A 17251-nucleotide genomic window follows, 5' to 3' on the forward strand; every position below is an offset into this window, starting at 1 on the left:
AGACCACTCCTATTTAGTTCCTCATTTCCTTTGTTGATTATTTTCAGCCCTTCCCCAACGATGGAACAATATATCGCAAATCGCCCCCCCGCACGATCTTTGGAGTTTGTTGTGTCTTTGGGTCTATGAGGTGGGAGGGATGCAAGATTGTGATATTGGCCTTTGGCATCGAGAATCGCCGATAATCCTTGTGAGCCTCAGGAATCCACCAATTGTTGATGCCACGTGGCAGAGAGAGAAAGTGGGGTCCTGGTCCTTTATTTTTTCTTGCTTTTTCCTTGTTAACCTTTTCAGCCCTTTCCTAACGATTTCACATAATATCGCAAGATCGTCCGCCATAAGGTCTTTTAAGTTTAGAACCCGTCAATCCATCGATATGCCGAGTTGCGGGACTGTGGGGTCGCCCGTGCCTATTTTGGTAAGCATTTCCTTTGTTAACTTTTCCAGCCCTCCCTCAGCAATTTCACCCTATATCGCAAAATCGGCCCCCACAAGTTATTTTAAAGTGTCATCTCCTGGATCCTCCGGTGTGTCGATAATGCGGGATGCGAGATTCACTGCGCCCTAGGTCCCCAATCTCCTATTGTGATTTACCCTCCATACTTAGCCATTTTCTTGGTTTGATGGGATTTTCCAAGGTAGACCTTCAAAATGCTTTATCTTTTGCTTTAGGAGTCCATTATTGGACTTCCATATACCGTTGGAAATATCTTTCTGAGCACTATGTAACGGTGAGGGTCTCATTTAGATCTGAGATCTTCTGTGTCCTAGGAAAGTGGATCAAATCGTCATTTCTCCTAGGAAACTTTGGCTATTTTAAACCCACAATTCAGTGAGTGACAACACTTTTGTTACATGTATGATAGATGTTAGTTAATTAGTGTGATAATATGTACATGCGTCAGTTAGTCATTAAGGATAGTAACTTGTTGTTATATGCATTGTGATCATGTGCATGATGGTTATGATCATTGCAACTAAGATCTTGATGTTATATGTATCATGCTAATTTGGATGGGCCTATGCAGATGGTTAGGGTTATGGCATTCAGGTATGATTCGACCTATTTGTGATAGTGTGTTGTACTAATCTAGACTGACTGTGCATATGTGATTGTTATGCACGAATGACAATTATTTATGAGTTTATGATGTGAACTTTTTAGCTAGTTATTGTCATGGATATCAAGACCTTATTTATGTTTGAGTTGATATGTTGTGAAGTTATATCGTGCTAATCTAGATTAGTTGTGTAAACAAGATAGCCTTCCCTAAGATACATTGAGGTATGACTTTTCTTATGTTGCCTACTTGGTGCTTGAATGTTTGATTATGTCATCTATTTGGTGTTTGAGTGTTTAGTGTCTATTATGTCATATATTTGTTGTTTGAACGTCTGATTATTTTCATGACATGAGTGTGTGTCTATAAGATTGCTTGAAGACATCATCCTGTTTTAAGATGGTTGTACTAATACATATGTGTTGAGACAACTTATATGTACTTGAGTGTAAGTAGGTGATAGTTGTAGCATTATGTATTATGACTAATGAATGTTAGTTGATTGTTGAGTATGACATGGTTGTTAGACTCGGTAAAGGTTGATTTCAAATTCATAGACATGATGCCTTGATTTGTGGAACATGTGACCAACATGTGTGAAAAGTTGCAGGGAAACATGCTTGGTATTAACATGACAAGGTAACAATTGATGTGTTTATATAACTAACAGTTAGGTGATGTGACAATACATAGTAAGACTCAATTGCAGCAAGGTAAAAGGTGAAAGAAAGGAATTGGGTGAGAATTCCTCTGGCTATGTTTGGAAACCGCAATTCTAAATGAATGAGTGCTTTACATACAAGAATTCTTCTTAATCCTAATATTGTTGGACAATATGTGGATATATGCTATATTCATGAACATGTCCTTGACAAGTAAACAATTGATTTCCAGTTATGGTTGGATCGCCAAGGATTGGAGTTCCTTGAGAGGTGCATGTGTTTAGTGACAAGGTAGCGTGCTTGGCACAATAAGGTAAGGTAACTGGTATCTTGTGTATTTATTTATGCGCTGACAGTTATGTGTTTATGGCGAGATGATGCAGGGATTGCATGGAAGAGAGATTTCCATGAAATATTGAAGAAGACTCAGGTCAAGCCTTCCTTTTGAAGCATTGGGAACCATGGTGTTGAGTCATGGTACTTGTTGGGAGTTTTGTGCCTTTAGTATTTCGAGATTTGTTTGAGCTAGATTTATCGGTTTTGATTCGTCTAGTGCAAGGCCTTGCCATATTGTTTGTGGTTTCATGTTTCTATTGGTTTTCCATGGTTTTCTTCTTGTTTGTTTCTTGTTCTTGCCTTTATGTTTGAGGGCCTTGGGATTTGGTTGGGGAAGGAGGAAATTAATGGAGCTTAGGGAGAGCTGAATGAAACCCAACATGTAATGTAAGACTAAGATGAAGCTGGTAAATACATAAGGGCAGTTGAAGGAAAGAGTATGACATTCAATGGATTGGTTGGGTCCATTAGGATAAATGGATGGTGGTATGTTATGAAACCAACTCACAAAAAGATAGAAAAGAAAGATAAATGCCTTAGAATTTAGCCTCTTCGAGGGGGAAAGCTCCTTTACATTACACAATTGAACAATTCTTGGATGATACAAATGACAAAGCCTCCTTTCTATATATAGGAGTCTAAGGGGTCACAATATAATCAAATCCGACCTAAACAATAATAATATAAGGGCACAACAACAACAATAGGGGGGTTCTATGGGGTACAATAATAACAATATGGGGACAATAGGGGCACAACAATAAAAATAAGGGCTACAATGACAATAGTAATGGGGTAATCACTAGTATTATAGGGACCTAACATGCCCATCTCCTTCAAAAAAGTGTTTTCCTTAATGCTTGAGTAGTTATAGATGCTTCGGTATAAAATTATCATTACATGCCACCAGTTTGATCAAAATTGGATTCTCCAAGAAAGGGTTATGCTCAATCACCCATGATGACCTGATTATATAATTTTTCAGTAGAGCGAACTTGTATGACATGCCACGTGTCACTGTTTCGACCTTCAGATCTGAAAAAAGATACATAGAAAACTACAGTCTATCCTATTTTTGTAAATTCTTACGAAATTTCAATATGATGCTCAGAGATAAAGTTATGAACATTTTCACAAGTTCACCTATTTGGAATGTAATTCAAGAGTTTTCAAAAACCCTAACTTCCTCAAATCATATATCCGAAAATATAGCGAGAAAAAATTTGAAATTTGGAGCTGAGGTTCAGAATGATTTCAACGCAAATGGGTATTTTTTTAGCTTCTGAAACATCGCAGAAAAAAAAGTTATAGCGAAAACTCCATGATGTCCTGTTTGGAGCAACAAAACCGTAGAATCCAAAGCTCTGATACCAAATGTTATGAAACCAACTCACAAAAATATAGAAAAGAAAGATAAATGCCTTAGAATTCAACCTCTTCGAGGGGGCAAGCTCCTTTACATTACACAAATGAACAATTCTTGGATGATACAAATGACAAAACCTCCTTTCTATATATAGGAGTCTCAGGGGTCACAATATAATCAAATATGACCTAACAATAATAATATAAGGGCACAACAATAACAATAGTGGGCTTCAATAGGGTACAATAATAACAATATAGGGACAATAGGGGCACAACAATAAAAATAAGGGCTACAATGATAATAGTAATGGGGGAATCACTAGTATTATAGGGACATAACATGCCCCTCTCCTTCAAAAAAGTGTTTTCCTCAATGCTTGAGTAGTTATGGATGCTTCTGTATAAAATTCCCATTACATTGCCACCAGTCTGATCAAAATTGGATTCTCCAAGAAAGAGTTATGCCCAATCACCCACGATGACCTGATTATATAATTTTTCAGTAGAGAAGACTTGTACGACATGCCACGTGTCACTGTTTCGACCTTCGGATCTGAAAAAGATACATAGAAAACTATAGTCTGCCCTCTTTCTATAAATACTTATGAAATTTCAATATGATGCTCAGAGAGAAAGTTATGATGATTTTCCCAAGGTCACATGTTTGGAATGTAATTCGAGAGTCTGCAAAAACCCTAACTTCCTCAGATCATATCTCTAAAAATATAGTGAAAAAAAATCTGAAATTCAGAGCCGAGGTTCAAAATGATTTTGGCTCAAATGGGTGTTTGTTTTAGCTTTTGAAACATCACATAAAAAAAGTTATAGCGAAAATTCCACGATGTCCTGTTTGGAGCAGCGAAACCCTAGAATCCAAAGCTCTGATACCAAATGTTATGAAACCAGCTCACAAAAGATAGAAAAGAAAGATAAACACCTTAGAATTCAGCCTCTTTGAGGGGGAAACCTCATTTACATTACACAAATGAGCAATTCTTGGATGATACAAATGACAAAACCTCCTTTCTATATATAGGAGTCTAAGGGGTCACAACATCATCAAAGCCGACCTAACAATAACAATAGTGGGCTTCTATGGGGCACAATAATAACAATATGGGGACAATAGGTGCACAAAAATAAGAATAAGGGCTACAATGACAATAGTAATGGGGAATCACTAGTATTATAGGGACCTAACATGCCCCTCTCCTTTAAAAAAGTGTGTTCGTCAACATTTGAGTAGTTCTGGATGCTTCTATATAAAATTCTTATCCTCCCATGTGGAATCTTCAGCAGGTAAGTTCTTCCACTTGACAAGATACTCTGAAATTGATCAATTTCGCAGCTATCGAGTTCTTGTTTCTGTGACTACTTCAAGTTCCAATATGATTTTTCCTTCCTCGTCAAGTTCTGGCAATATTGTTTGAACTGGGATCTTGTCACCTTCTTTAAGCATGAAACATGGAAAACTGGGTGCACTCGGGAAGCTACAAGAAGCTCCAATTTTTATGCCATAGTACCAATCTTTTGCAACACCTTGTACGGACCATAATACTTTGGTGATAATTTATTATCCTTCTTAGCTTGCTTGAGGGACATTTGTTTATATGGTTGTAGCCATAGAAATACCCAGTCACCTATATAAAACTTCTTTCACTGCGATGTTGATCTACGTGTTGTTGCATTCTATTATGTGCCAAAGTTAGGTTATCCTTTAAGAGTTGGAGAACTTGTTGTTGATGCTCGATGTGATCTTCCATTGCTTGAACCTTATAATTTTCTCTTAAATATGATGTGATGGATGGTGGGTGCTATCCATAAAGTTCCATGAATGGGGTCATTTTTTCTGCAGTATGGAAGGAAGTGTTATACCACCATTCAACCAAAGGCAACCCTTTGACCCATTGTGTCTGTTTATCAGATACAAAGCAACAAAGATGTCCTTCCAAACATTTGTTTATTATCTCAGTTTGCCCATCATATTGAGGATGATAAGATGAGCTATGAGCTAACTGAGTACCAAGACAAGAAAATAATTTTGTCCAAAAATTTCCAGTGAAAATGGAATCTTTGTCGCTTACAATAATCTTTGGGTTTCCATGTAGATTTTGAATTGTTTCCATAAATGCAGTAGAAACTGTATTGGCTTTAAATGGATGAGATAATGCACAAAAGTGTGCATACTTAGTAAGTATGTCAACTACCACCATGATGACACTCTTTCCTTCGGACTTGGGTAAACCTATGATGAAATCCATTGAAACCTCCTCCCAACGTTGACTTGGAGTGGATAAAGGTTGTAATATACCCGGGGTCTTAATTGTTTCAACTTTAGATTGTTGGCAAACCAAACATTCCGCCACAAACTTTTTAATATTAGATTTAAGGCCCTCCCAAAAAAACTCCTTCTTAACCTTGTGGTAATTTTTTAAAAATCCCTAGTGCCCTCCTAAGGGAGAGGTGTGCAATTCCATAACAATATTTTGTTTGAGTTGGGAATTCTGACATAGGTATAAGCAATCTTTGTACCATAACGAATCATTTTTCCAGCTAAATGTATCAGCTGTACTGGTATCTTATTGTATCTTTTGAATGAGTGCTCACACTTCTTCATCATTCTTCCATGCATCCCTTGCTTTGTTTATCCAATCTGGTTGGATAACAGAAATAGCACGAAGCAATGCTTCCACATCCTCATCCTTTCTTGAGAGTGCATTTGCCACAACATTTTGCTTCCCTTTTTTGTGTATGATTTCAAAGTCATAGCCCAACATCTTTGTGACCCATTTTTGCTGCTCTTTTGAAGACAATCTTTGTTCTAAAAATTATTTAAGACTATCATGATCCCTTTTTACCTTGAAGTGTCTACCCATTAGGTAGGGTCATCATTTCTTAAGTGCATGTAGTATTGCCAACATTTCCTTCTCATAAATAGCTTTGTGTAAATACTTTCCTTTGATTGGGCGAATTTCAAAAGCAATGGGTCTTCTTCTTGCATTAAAGCAACACCAGTTCCATTTCCCGAGGCATCATATTCCACAATAAAGGTTTTTGTGAAGTTTGGCGTAGCTAAGATTGATGCTTGGCACATTGCCTCTTTAAGATGTTCAAAGGCCTTCATTGCTTCTGGAATCCATAAAAATGCATCTTTATTTAATAATGTTGTTAGAGGTGCTGCTATTCTCCCATAATTCTTAACAAATTTGTGATAATACCCTGTCAACCCGAGAAATCCTCGCAGATGCTTTATGGCTGTGGGGATTTTCCATTCCTTAATGGCTTTAATTTTTCTAGGGTCTACCTTAACTCCTTCATGAGATATAATATGACCCAGATATTCCACCTCTTGTACTTCAAAGAAACGTTTGGAGCTTTTTGCATATAATTGTTTCTTCTCCAATAGTTTGAGCACCCTGTTAACATGTTGAACATGATCCTTCCAAGACTTGCTATAGATTAGTATATCATCAAAAAATACTAACACAAATTTTCTAAGGGTGGGTTTGAAAATGGAATTCATCAAACCTTGAAATGTAGAAGGTGCACTGGTAAGGCCAAAAGGCATGACCTAAAATTCATAATGACCCTCATGAGTTCTAAATGTTGTTTTCAGAATGTCTTTAGTCTTCATTCTGATTTGATGATATCCTGAATGAATATCCAACTTGGTGAAGTAAATTGATCCATGCAATTCATCGAATAGTTCATCAATTACACGAGTGGCAAATTTATCTTTAATAGTGAGCTTGTTGAGCTCCCTATAATCCGAACACATGCGCCATGATCCATCCTTCTTGTGCACCAATACTACTGGAGCAGAGAAAGCACTTTGACTAGGTTGAATTATACCAGCCTCTAGAATTTCTGCAACCATACATTCAATTTCACTCTTTTGGGCATAAGGATATATGTAAGGCCTGATGTTTGGAGGAACACTTCCTGGAATCAAATGAATAGCATGATCATGATCATGAATAGGTGGGAGACCTTTGAGAGTCTCAAATACCTTGGAATGATTGTCCAAGACTTTTTGGAGATTGGGAGAAATAGATGATTTTGATGTGGGAACCTCTAGCAAACATAATTGTGCAATCACGCCTCATTGTTCTTTCTTTAGAAGCTTTCTCATTCCATTGGAGCTAATTATCTTTCCTGGTTTCCCTACGATGCCTCTTAATTCAACTTCCTTTCCTTCCGAAGAAAATTTCATGAAAAGTTCTTGAAAATTAAAAGCTATTGTACCTAAGGATTGTAGCCATTGGACTCCTAGTACAACATCAGCACCACCCATTGGAATGGAAAGCATTGGGCTATTCAATACATATTCTCCCATGGATAACTTGATATTATGGCACTTTTCAGAGCAATTTATGGTTCCTCCACTTGCAACCATCACTTGACACTCTATTGTCGGATATAGGCAGCAATTCAATTCCTTGGCTATCTTACAATGAATAAAATTATGGGTATTTACTGAATCAATCAACACTATTACCTTTTTCTTCTTGATATGTCCTTCTATCTTGACAGTTTGAGGAGTGGTAATTCTGGTTAATGAATTACAAGATATGGTTGGATTCATTTCTTCTTTCTCTAGGGTTTGTTCCTAGTGTATATCCTCTTATTTTGACGTTTCTTGTTCCTTTTCTTCCTCCTCTTTACAATCTATGTAAAATAATTTCTTCTCAGCACACTTATGACCTTTAGTGTATTTGCTATCACAACTGTAACAAATCCCTTTTTCTACTTTTTCTTCCAATTGTTAGGGTGTCACCCTTGTAGGTTGTGGAAGGCTAGGGGAAACAACACTTCCATCTTTATAGTTGTGAGTGGTAGGCTTCCTTGTTGCCATAATTTTTCTTTCCATTTTTCTTGCCAACCTGAATGCCTTCTCCAATGAGTCAGGCTTCCAAAGGAAAACCTCATGTTGGATGTTATCCTTTAAATTCCCTATGAACACATCAATCCTATGCTCCTCTGGAATATCTTTTACCCTTATATTCAATTTTGGAAGTCCTCAATGTGCTCCATCATTGAACCCTTTTGGTTGAGGTTCATCAATTGGCTAAAAAAAGTGTTGCTTTTTGTATCCTCTTAATGTGCTATCATTTCTTTCGTAAATATTGCCCAAGTGACAATGTGTTTACGAGATAAAAGTCGTCGATACCATACAAACTGATTTGGTTCCAAATATAAAGTTGCAATACATACCTTTTGTGTGTTTTGCACATTATGGAGATCAAAAAATTGCTCCATCTGTAGTATCCATGTTACAGGATCCTTGCCATCAAACTTCCTCATATCGATCTTTGGAACATGGTGGGTCTTCAATCCAACATTAGAGTCTATGAAATCGTGATTAACATTTTTTTTGTTCTCATCGTGAGTTTCCTTTACTACCCTTTCACCATTAGCAAGCATTTCTTGTAGCAACTTATTCAAATCTATCTTCAAATCTTCCATCTTAGTGTCCATGCCATTCATCTTAGCTTCCATGTCATCCATCTTAGCTTCAATTCCATCCATATTAACTTGCACGCAATTCATATTAGCTTCCATGCCATTCATCTTGGCTTCGGTTACCTTTTGTGAGAGTGAAATTTGTTGCACTTGGTCTCGTAATTTTGATATATCATGTTGCATTTCTTCCTCTTTTTCATGAGTCATGCTAGAGATTTCAGGTTTCTTACTAGGTGTTTCCATTTTCTTTCTTCGGGCATCAATTAATGATAATTATGCTTCACTATGCCCTTTGAAATTCAACCTAAATTTTCAACCCAAACTTATGCAAAATTTTAAAAATACTACACTTTTTTTTTTCTTTTTCTTTTTTTTTTCACTTTGTAGAAGCTCGATATTGAATCTGTTGTATCTATGTAATTACAGATCTCCAAGCTTTGAAATTTCTTCCTGTGGTAACCCTTGCCACTAATCTGATCAAAATTAGATTCTCCAAGAAAGAGTTATGCCCAATCACCCACGATGACCTGATTATATAATTTTTCAGTAGAGCGAACTTGTACGACATGCCACGTGTCACTAGTTTGACCTTCGGATCTGAAAAATATACACAGAAAACTATAGTTTGTCCTATTTTTATAAATTCTTACGAAATTTCAATATGGTTCTCAGAGAGAAAGTTATGACGATTTTCCCAAGGTCACCTGTTTGGAATGTAATCCGGGAGTCTGCAAAAATTCTAACTTCCTCAGATCATATTTCTGAAAATATAGCGATACAAAATCTGAAATTCGGAGCCAAGGTTCAGAATGATTTTAGCTCAAATGATTTTTTTTTTTAGCTTTTGAAACATCGCAGAAAAAAAGTTATAGCGAAACTTCCACGATGTCCTGTTTGGAGCAACGAAACCCTAGAATCCAAAGCTCTGATACCAAATGTTATGAAACCAACTCACGAAAATATAGAAAAGAAATATAAACACCTTAGAATTCAACCTCTTCAAGGGGGAAACCTCCTTTACATTACACAAATGAACAATTCTTGGATGATACAAATGAAAAACCTCCTTTTTATATATAGGAGTCTAAGGGGTCACAATATAATCAAAGCCGACCTAACAATAATAATATAAGGGCACAACAATAACAATAGTGGGCTTCTATGGGGCACAATAATAACAATATGGGGACAATAGGGGCACAAAAATAAAAATAAGGGCTACAATGACAATAGTAATGGGGGAATCACTAGTATTATAGGGACCTAACATGGTAGGACAAGCATGAGAAGGGTAACAAAAATGTGAAGTAAATGGATTTGAGGCATTAGATTCCTTGGCTATGTCGGGGGTTGTTGTTCTCAATGTTGTACATGCGTTGCGCAGATAAAGGGAGTTCCCTTAATCTTGACATTATGATTTTTGGCAATTATGTTGTGATCATGATTATCCTGATGTCTCTATATGCATACATTTATGTACGTATGTCGTTGTTTGATAAGGTTGTTAGAGATCATGATTGTTTTATGCTAATGTTTATATGTATGCATGTATGTATGTATGTTATTCTCTGATAGGGTCGTCAGGGATCATTCTTCTGGAGGAATGATTGCTTATGCAAGTGAGTGGCATGAAGAGGTTCGTGGTCTTATGAGGAATTAAGTGGGAAGAGAAGCCATGAAAAATCTACAAGGTCAGTGTCATGTGGTTATGAATTGATATTATGTGATTATAGTATGTCTATGTTATGGCAGGTAATGTTGAGGGATACATCAATAGGATGAAAGCAGTGTGGTCTACGACATGCTGGGGAAAGCATGGATGGTGGAACGACACTAGAAGCAAGGTTTCCTGGTAAGGACAATGTGGTCTTAGGATGTGCACTACTGGTGTTGTGTACATGTAGCATATGTAGTATTGTGTACATATGATGTTGTGTGCCTATTGTATATATGGTGTTGTGTGTGTATTGCATATGCAGTGTTGGGTATAGATGGTACTTTGTACATGTTGGATATGCAGTGTTATGTACATATCATACTATGCGCATTTTGGATATGCGGTGTGTGCATATGGTGTTGTGCGCATGTTGGATATGTGGTGTTGTGTACATATGGTATTATGTACATGTTGTATATGCAGTGCTATGTACATATGTTGTTGTGTGCATTTTGTACATGTGTTGTTATGTACATATGGTGTTGTGTGCATGATTGTACAAGTGGTGTTGTGTGCATGTGGTGTTGTGCACAAGTGGTGTTGTGTACATGTCGTGCATGTGGTGTTGTGCACATGTGGTGTCGTGTACATGTCGTGCATGTGGTGATGTGTACACATTGTACATGTGGTGTGGTGTACATGTGGCATTGTGTACATGTTATGCAGGTGATGTCATGTACATGTGATGTTGTGTATACGTTGTACAGATGGTGTTGTGTACAGGTGGCACTGTGTACATGTTGTACTGGTGTACATGTGGTATTGTGTGCATGTTGTACATAATGTGTTGTGTACATGTGGTACTACTTATGTGCATTATGTAGCTGTGGCATCGTGATATGTGTATTCATTGTGTTGTAATATGTGTATTGTGATGTACACCAATTGTAGGAGTATGTATTGCGTTGTGTTGTACACTAGGAGTGGGTGTATGTGTCATGATATATATCAAGTGTAGGTGCATGTATTTTGTGGTGTCATATGCTGAGTGTGGATGTATGTGTTGTGATGTACATTTTGTACGTGCACGTGATTGAAGAAAAGAAGAAGGCACTAGGTGCTTGCTAGGTATGGTAACCAAAATGGTGTGTGTACAGAAAGGACAAGGACAAAGATAGAAGCAAAGGAATGATTAAAGGATAAGTATCAATATTTTATTTTAGTTTTATTATGCATGTGATCTATGAATCTAATTTATGATGGTTACATGTGATCTGTGATTTTGGTTTATGATGACTGCGTGCAATTCATGATTTTGACCTATGATGGTTGTATTTTGAGCTAACTGGATGTGATTTTTTTATACATGATGATTTGATCAAGAGATAGCTTGATTTTTTGTGATAGGAAGTGAATAGAATTGCAAGTGTACCTTATAGATGAGCTACCAATGAGGTACGATGTGAATTTATTCCATTTTTTTTTAAATCTAATGGCATTTATGTGCTTGGTATAAGAAAACATGAAAATGCCCAGTTGGGTGGTTGAAATCAACTGTACGAATTAACAATGCCAGTGAAAGGAATTGGAACATGCAACAATATGTTGGTAAAGCACTTTACGAGTAGGGCCATTGTGGGACACTAGTACCCAATGGTGTCCATTGATTTCCATGGGCATGCTATGACTGGTGTGATAGCTTTGAGGCAGGGATATGTCTTGGTTTTTGGACCTTCCGATGCCAGGAAACCTTTCTAAGGGAGGGGTCACCCGAGGGATTGTGCGACAGAGAAGGGGATGCCCACAGAACTTGGAAGGTATGTGACTGCATGGAAAGGGGTGACCAGATTACCCGAGGGCCTGTGTAGTAGAGAAGGGAAGGTAGGGGGATGGATTTTTTTTTGTCATTAACATTTCTAGATGGAATCAAATGCACATTGGAAGTGTGCCCTAGAACAATGTGCATGTAACTATTCACTGAGAGGACAAGTGGTGCGAGGATTGTAGAACTAGACATTGGATGCAACTTTGACTTTGGAAGTGGATTCTGGACTTCCTGGGAAGGAGGTGAATCCTGGTATTACTTTGATGGTGGAGGTGTGAGCCTCTAGATTCCATTGTTGTTGATATGGGCATCGTATCCTTTATTTGTTGGCTGAACAAATGTGCATATGTGTATATTACTGTAAATATTGTATCAAGATAAATCTAGTATGATTATTTTTATGGTTGAAGAAAATGTGTATAAGTGCATATGTGGTTATTATTGTAAATGCCATTATGAGTTGTGTTATAAAGCTCCAATAAACGATATCATTGTCATGTTTTTAGCGGGATGGTCATTGTAAATACTGCAACGAGCTGTGTTATAAAGCTCCATAGGTAGTATGTTTTGTTTTCAATGGTTGTAGGTTTACAGGTGTCATTGAACACCGAGGACGGTGTTCCCGCAAGGGGGAGGGTTATGTAACAACCCCAGTAAAAATTCGTGTAAAAAAATATAAGACCAAGGTCATGGGACACATATTCCAAGTTGAATGGTGGGAAAAAACATCCTAGTGGGTGTTCATTTAAGTTATTATGGCTAAAGAAAATTGGAAAAGAAAATGACAAAGGATTTGGAAAGGCAGGAGGCATTATTGGCATCTTATTGATGAAAATAATAGAAATTAGGAGAAAAGGAAGGTGAAAGGTCACAGGTTACATGTGAGGAGGAATTTGAAGGAAAAATGAAGAAAATAGAGGCCTAATTAATAAAAATTCTTATGAGGATCAATTCATGGTTTTTGTCAGTTTTAGCTTGGAGCTCTAGACTATTCGACTCTCTCTCTCTCTCATACCCTTAGACACTTGGAGTTTCTTGGAGCACTCTTGGAGGAGTGTGGCATACTTGAGTTTTGGAGCAAGAAGGAAAAGGAAGAGCAGGAAAGTGAAAGAGGAAATGAGAATCAACAACTAAAGAGGGTTTTTCTTGTGAGTACCGAGTTGCATGTATGATTTCCTTGCTAATGTGGTTTCTTGGTTATGATATATCATTGGTATGGAGGATTGCCTAGATTAATGATGGATTTTCCTAGCCTTGCCATTTCATGGATAACCATGGTGTTGTGGGTGTATTTCCTTTTATTTTCTAGTTGGTTCTCATGTTCCTATGGTTGTGGGTTGAATTCCTAGTTCCTGGAAGCCTTGGTTGTGGACAAACGCTCTGGAAGCCCTGTAACAAGTTCGGTTGAGTTACTAGTCCTAGAAGCCTTGGTTGGACAAATGCTCTGGAAGCCCTTACTGGGTTGAGTTACTAGTCCTAGAATTGATTGGACAAACACTCTGGAAGCCCAACAACAGCTGTGGGTTGAGTTACTTGTCCTAGAAGCCCTAGTTGGAACAAATGCTCTGGAGACCTAGACAACTTGGGTAGAGACCAATCTGGTGATGGTTAATGATGTCCAACCATGAGGTGGAATCACTGATTGAGGGTTGAGGTGGTTTTTCCTCTGGAAGCCCTGGTTTGATTTTGTTGGATTATTCCATGAGATCACACATTCATGCTTGGAATATGGCACATGGGTGATTGGCTGAAAGAAACATTTGGTTCAACCAATATTTGGTTGGGTGGTACGTGGAAGTCCCAAATCTGGTTGCATTTTGCATATGTTAATAAGATCTTATTTCCTCTTGTATTTGATGGGTAAATATACTTGTTCATACCCGATTTTTATGGTTGTTATATCTTTGTTATTTATGTTGGTTATATGCTGGTTATTAGTATGTTTTATGAAAATGATGATGTATATTCTCATCATGTTTTGATTAGTAAATTAATGTACAATGAATATATGAACTAATAGATGACAATGCAGCTATTTTGATAATGCATCAGTGCTTCCTTACGATTCTTAGATTAGTATGAGACCCCTATACTCAGATTTATTGGTATGACCTATAGATTGCATATTTGTGACATGTTTAACAAAATGAATGTCATGGCCAGTAGGTGTCAGTTCAATTCCTTATTCAGGTATTTGCTTAAGTATCGTTGTTTCAACGTTATTTATTGTTTCTGGAAGTCTCATGAAGTTCTCGGCAGTGCCCTGAGACCTAGCCCTGAAAAAGTGGCACGAAATCCGGGGTCGCAGGCTCGAAACTAGTTGAAAAAGTCCCCAGTCGTTGGCATGCCCTTGTTGTGGGAGTGAATGGAGGGTCCCAGTCACATGCATGCCCATGTCATGGGAGTGACTGAGGCTTTAGGTCAGTAAAATGTCAATTTACCTTAGGGTTTGGTCATCTAGAAGGGTTGATTGGATCCTGAAGGTTCTATAACATGTGTAGAAGGTTAGATTGGTTGTGTTTTGTCGGTTCCACTTCCTTAACTATACATGGGGAGTTGAATCAGATCATAGTAGCCTCTTGTCACATGTTTACCCCAACAGACCGATTAACTTGGGTAAATGTGGGAGGAGGGTGGTTAAAAGGGTTGAGGTGGTTTGGCCTCTGGAAGCTCTGGTTTGGTTTTGCTTTGGTTTATTCCATGATATCCCACATTCATTCTTGGAATATGGTGTGGGGGTGATTGGTTGAAAGAGATATTTGGTTCAACCTAATCTATAGTTAGGTGGTACATGGAAGTCCTTGACTTGGTTGGTATTTTCATATATTAATAATAGTTATTCTTCTATTTTGATTCATATATATTTGTAGTGATTTTGTTGGTGATATTATGGTTGATTTGTCATGGTTCTTATGTTGGTTATTTGCTCGTTACATGATGTATGTTATTTATGAATCTTGTCATGAATGGTTTAGATATTAATTGGTTGATGAATGTATGGACTAATAAGTGTTATTGTAACTATTTGGAGAGGGCATAGGGCCTTCTTGGCAATTCTCAAATGAATCTCAGACTATCATAATCAAATACACATTCATGACCTATAACTTACATGTTTTCTTGATCTGAATTTATGTAGGAATGAAATGAAATAAAAATATGAAAAAGAACACAGAGATACAATGAAAACAAAACTTCAATTCTTTAATGATAAAGTATTGAAAAACGTTTACATGTAGAATGGAAATAAACTAACTCGGGCGATGGTAGCTTACCTTTGAGAAGAGATGTGGCGACTATATGCCTTTTGAACTGTGTTACAATGAGGCTCGAAGGCCTATTTATTATTGATAAATAATGGAAAACCCTAAACATCCAAAAACCTAACCCTAGGAGATGGAGCACCAAAAGTCTATGGGTCCTGTTGGGTTAAATAGGTACATCAACTTCCTGAGGTCATAACTTTTGCATAGGATCTTCATTTGACGCGTACAATACCTTGTTAGAAAGATTTATCTCAGGAATACAACTTTTGACTGCAAAACCATGTAGTATACTTGTCCATTTTCCAAAAAAAAAAACATCGTCTAGGGCCTCAAAATGGCTCTAAAAGTTCAGGACCTAAAAAACTGCCAAAAATTGTAAATTGTGTTACAATTAAGGAAACTGGAAGAAACAATGGTGGGGGGTGGGGTCCAAGTGGAATAGGTGGGTGGCCATAAATATCCACCTAGATCAGTTTTCCCTCCATTACATTGAGTGTCTCCATGAGATGGGGAAATTTTTGCTGAACTTGGTCCCTAGTGAGCCACTTGCCTTGGTGCAGGAGTTGGACAGATTTGACAACCCGATACAATTGGGTCTTATACTGGTGAGTGTTCTTGATCTATGTGTCCATGGTCCGATCAGTTGTGGCTTGTTCCATGTAGCCTGGATTTAAATATTTTGGTGTGAGTTGTTCTACAATGTCTGATGTGTCCAGTAATGGTGGAAAGTATGGTCGAAGGCTATCCACATTGAACACTAGGTGCAGGCCAAGGAATGGGGGACTACTGAGCTCAAAGAATTTGTCTCCCCAAACCTTCTTGATGGTGTAAGGCCCATATTAGAGTGGTATGATCTTCCGATGGGCTTCGGTAAGGCGTTCTTTCTACAAATGTAACCAAACTTTGTCACCCACCTGAAACCTGTGTGGCACCCTATGTTGATCACGTCGTTGCTTGTACTTGGAATTGGACTCCTCCAAGATGTCATGAACTTGTTGGTGGATGTGTTGGATGTGTTCAATAAATTTGGTTTCTTTACTAGCCTTGGACTACACATGTGTGGATTCTGTTTGTGTAGTCGCATGAGCCATGGCAACATCAATTGGACACAATGGTTGAAATCCCAAGCCCACTTGAAAGGGACTACGACCAATAGATCTATGGAGAGATCTATTATAACAATGCTACACATATGGAAGTCTCCCATCCCAGGTTCGTGGATTCTTAGAGTTGTACATGCGCAATATGTGAACTATCATCCTGTTGACGACTTTTGTCTAGCTCATGCAAAAGGTGCATTTCTCCAATTTGGCACATAATTTGTGCTGCTACAGGGTTTGAAGGACTTGTCAAATATATTTCAAGTGATCCTCCCAACTCTTGTTGAAGATGAGAATGTCGTCCAGATAAACAACCACGAACGAGTTGGTGAAGGGTCATAAGATATCATCCATCAACCTCATAAAAGTATCAAGGGCATTTTTCAACCTGAAGAGTATGACCAGTCATTCAAAAAGGCCTTCCTTAGATTTGAAGGTGGTCTTTCATACATCTATAGGCTCTATTAGAACCTCGTGATAACCAAATTTCAGATCGATCTTGTTGAAATACTT

The sequence above is a fragment of the Pinus tabuliformis genome, chromosome 2_1 (assembly GCF_031772625.1).
Source record: "Pinus tabuliformis cultivar Carrire ecotype Pingquan chromosome 2_1, CPIR1, whole genome shotgun sequence".
In the NCBI taxonomy this organism is placed as follows: domain Eukaryota; kingdom Viridiplantae; phylum Streptophyta; class Pinopsida; order Pinales; family Pinaceae; genus Pinus; species Pinus tabuliformis.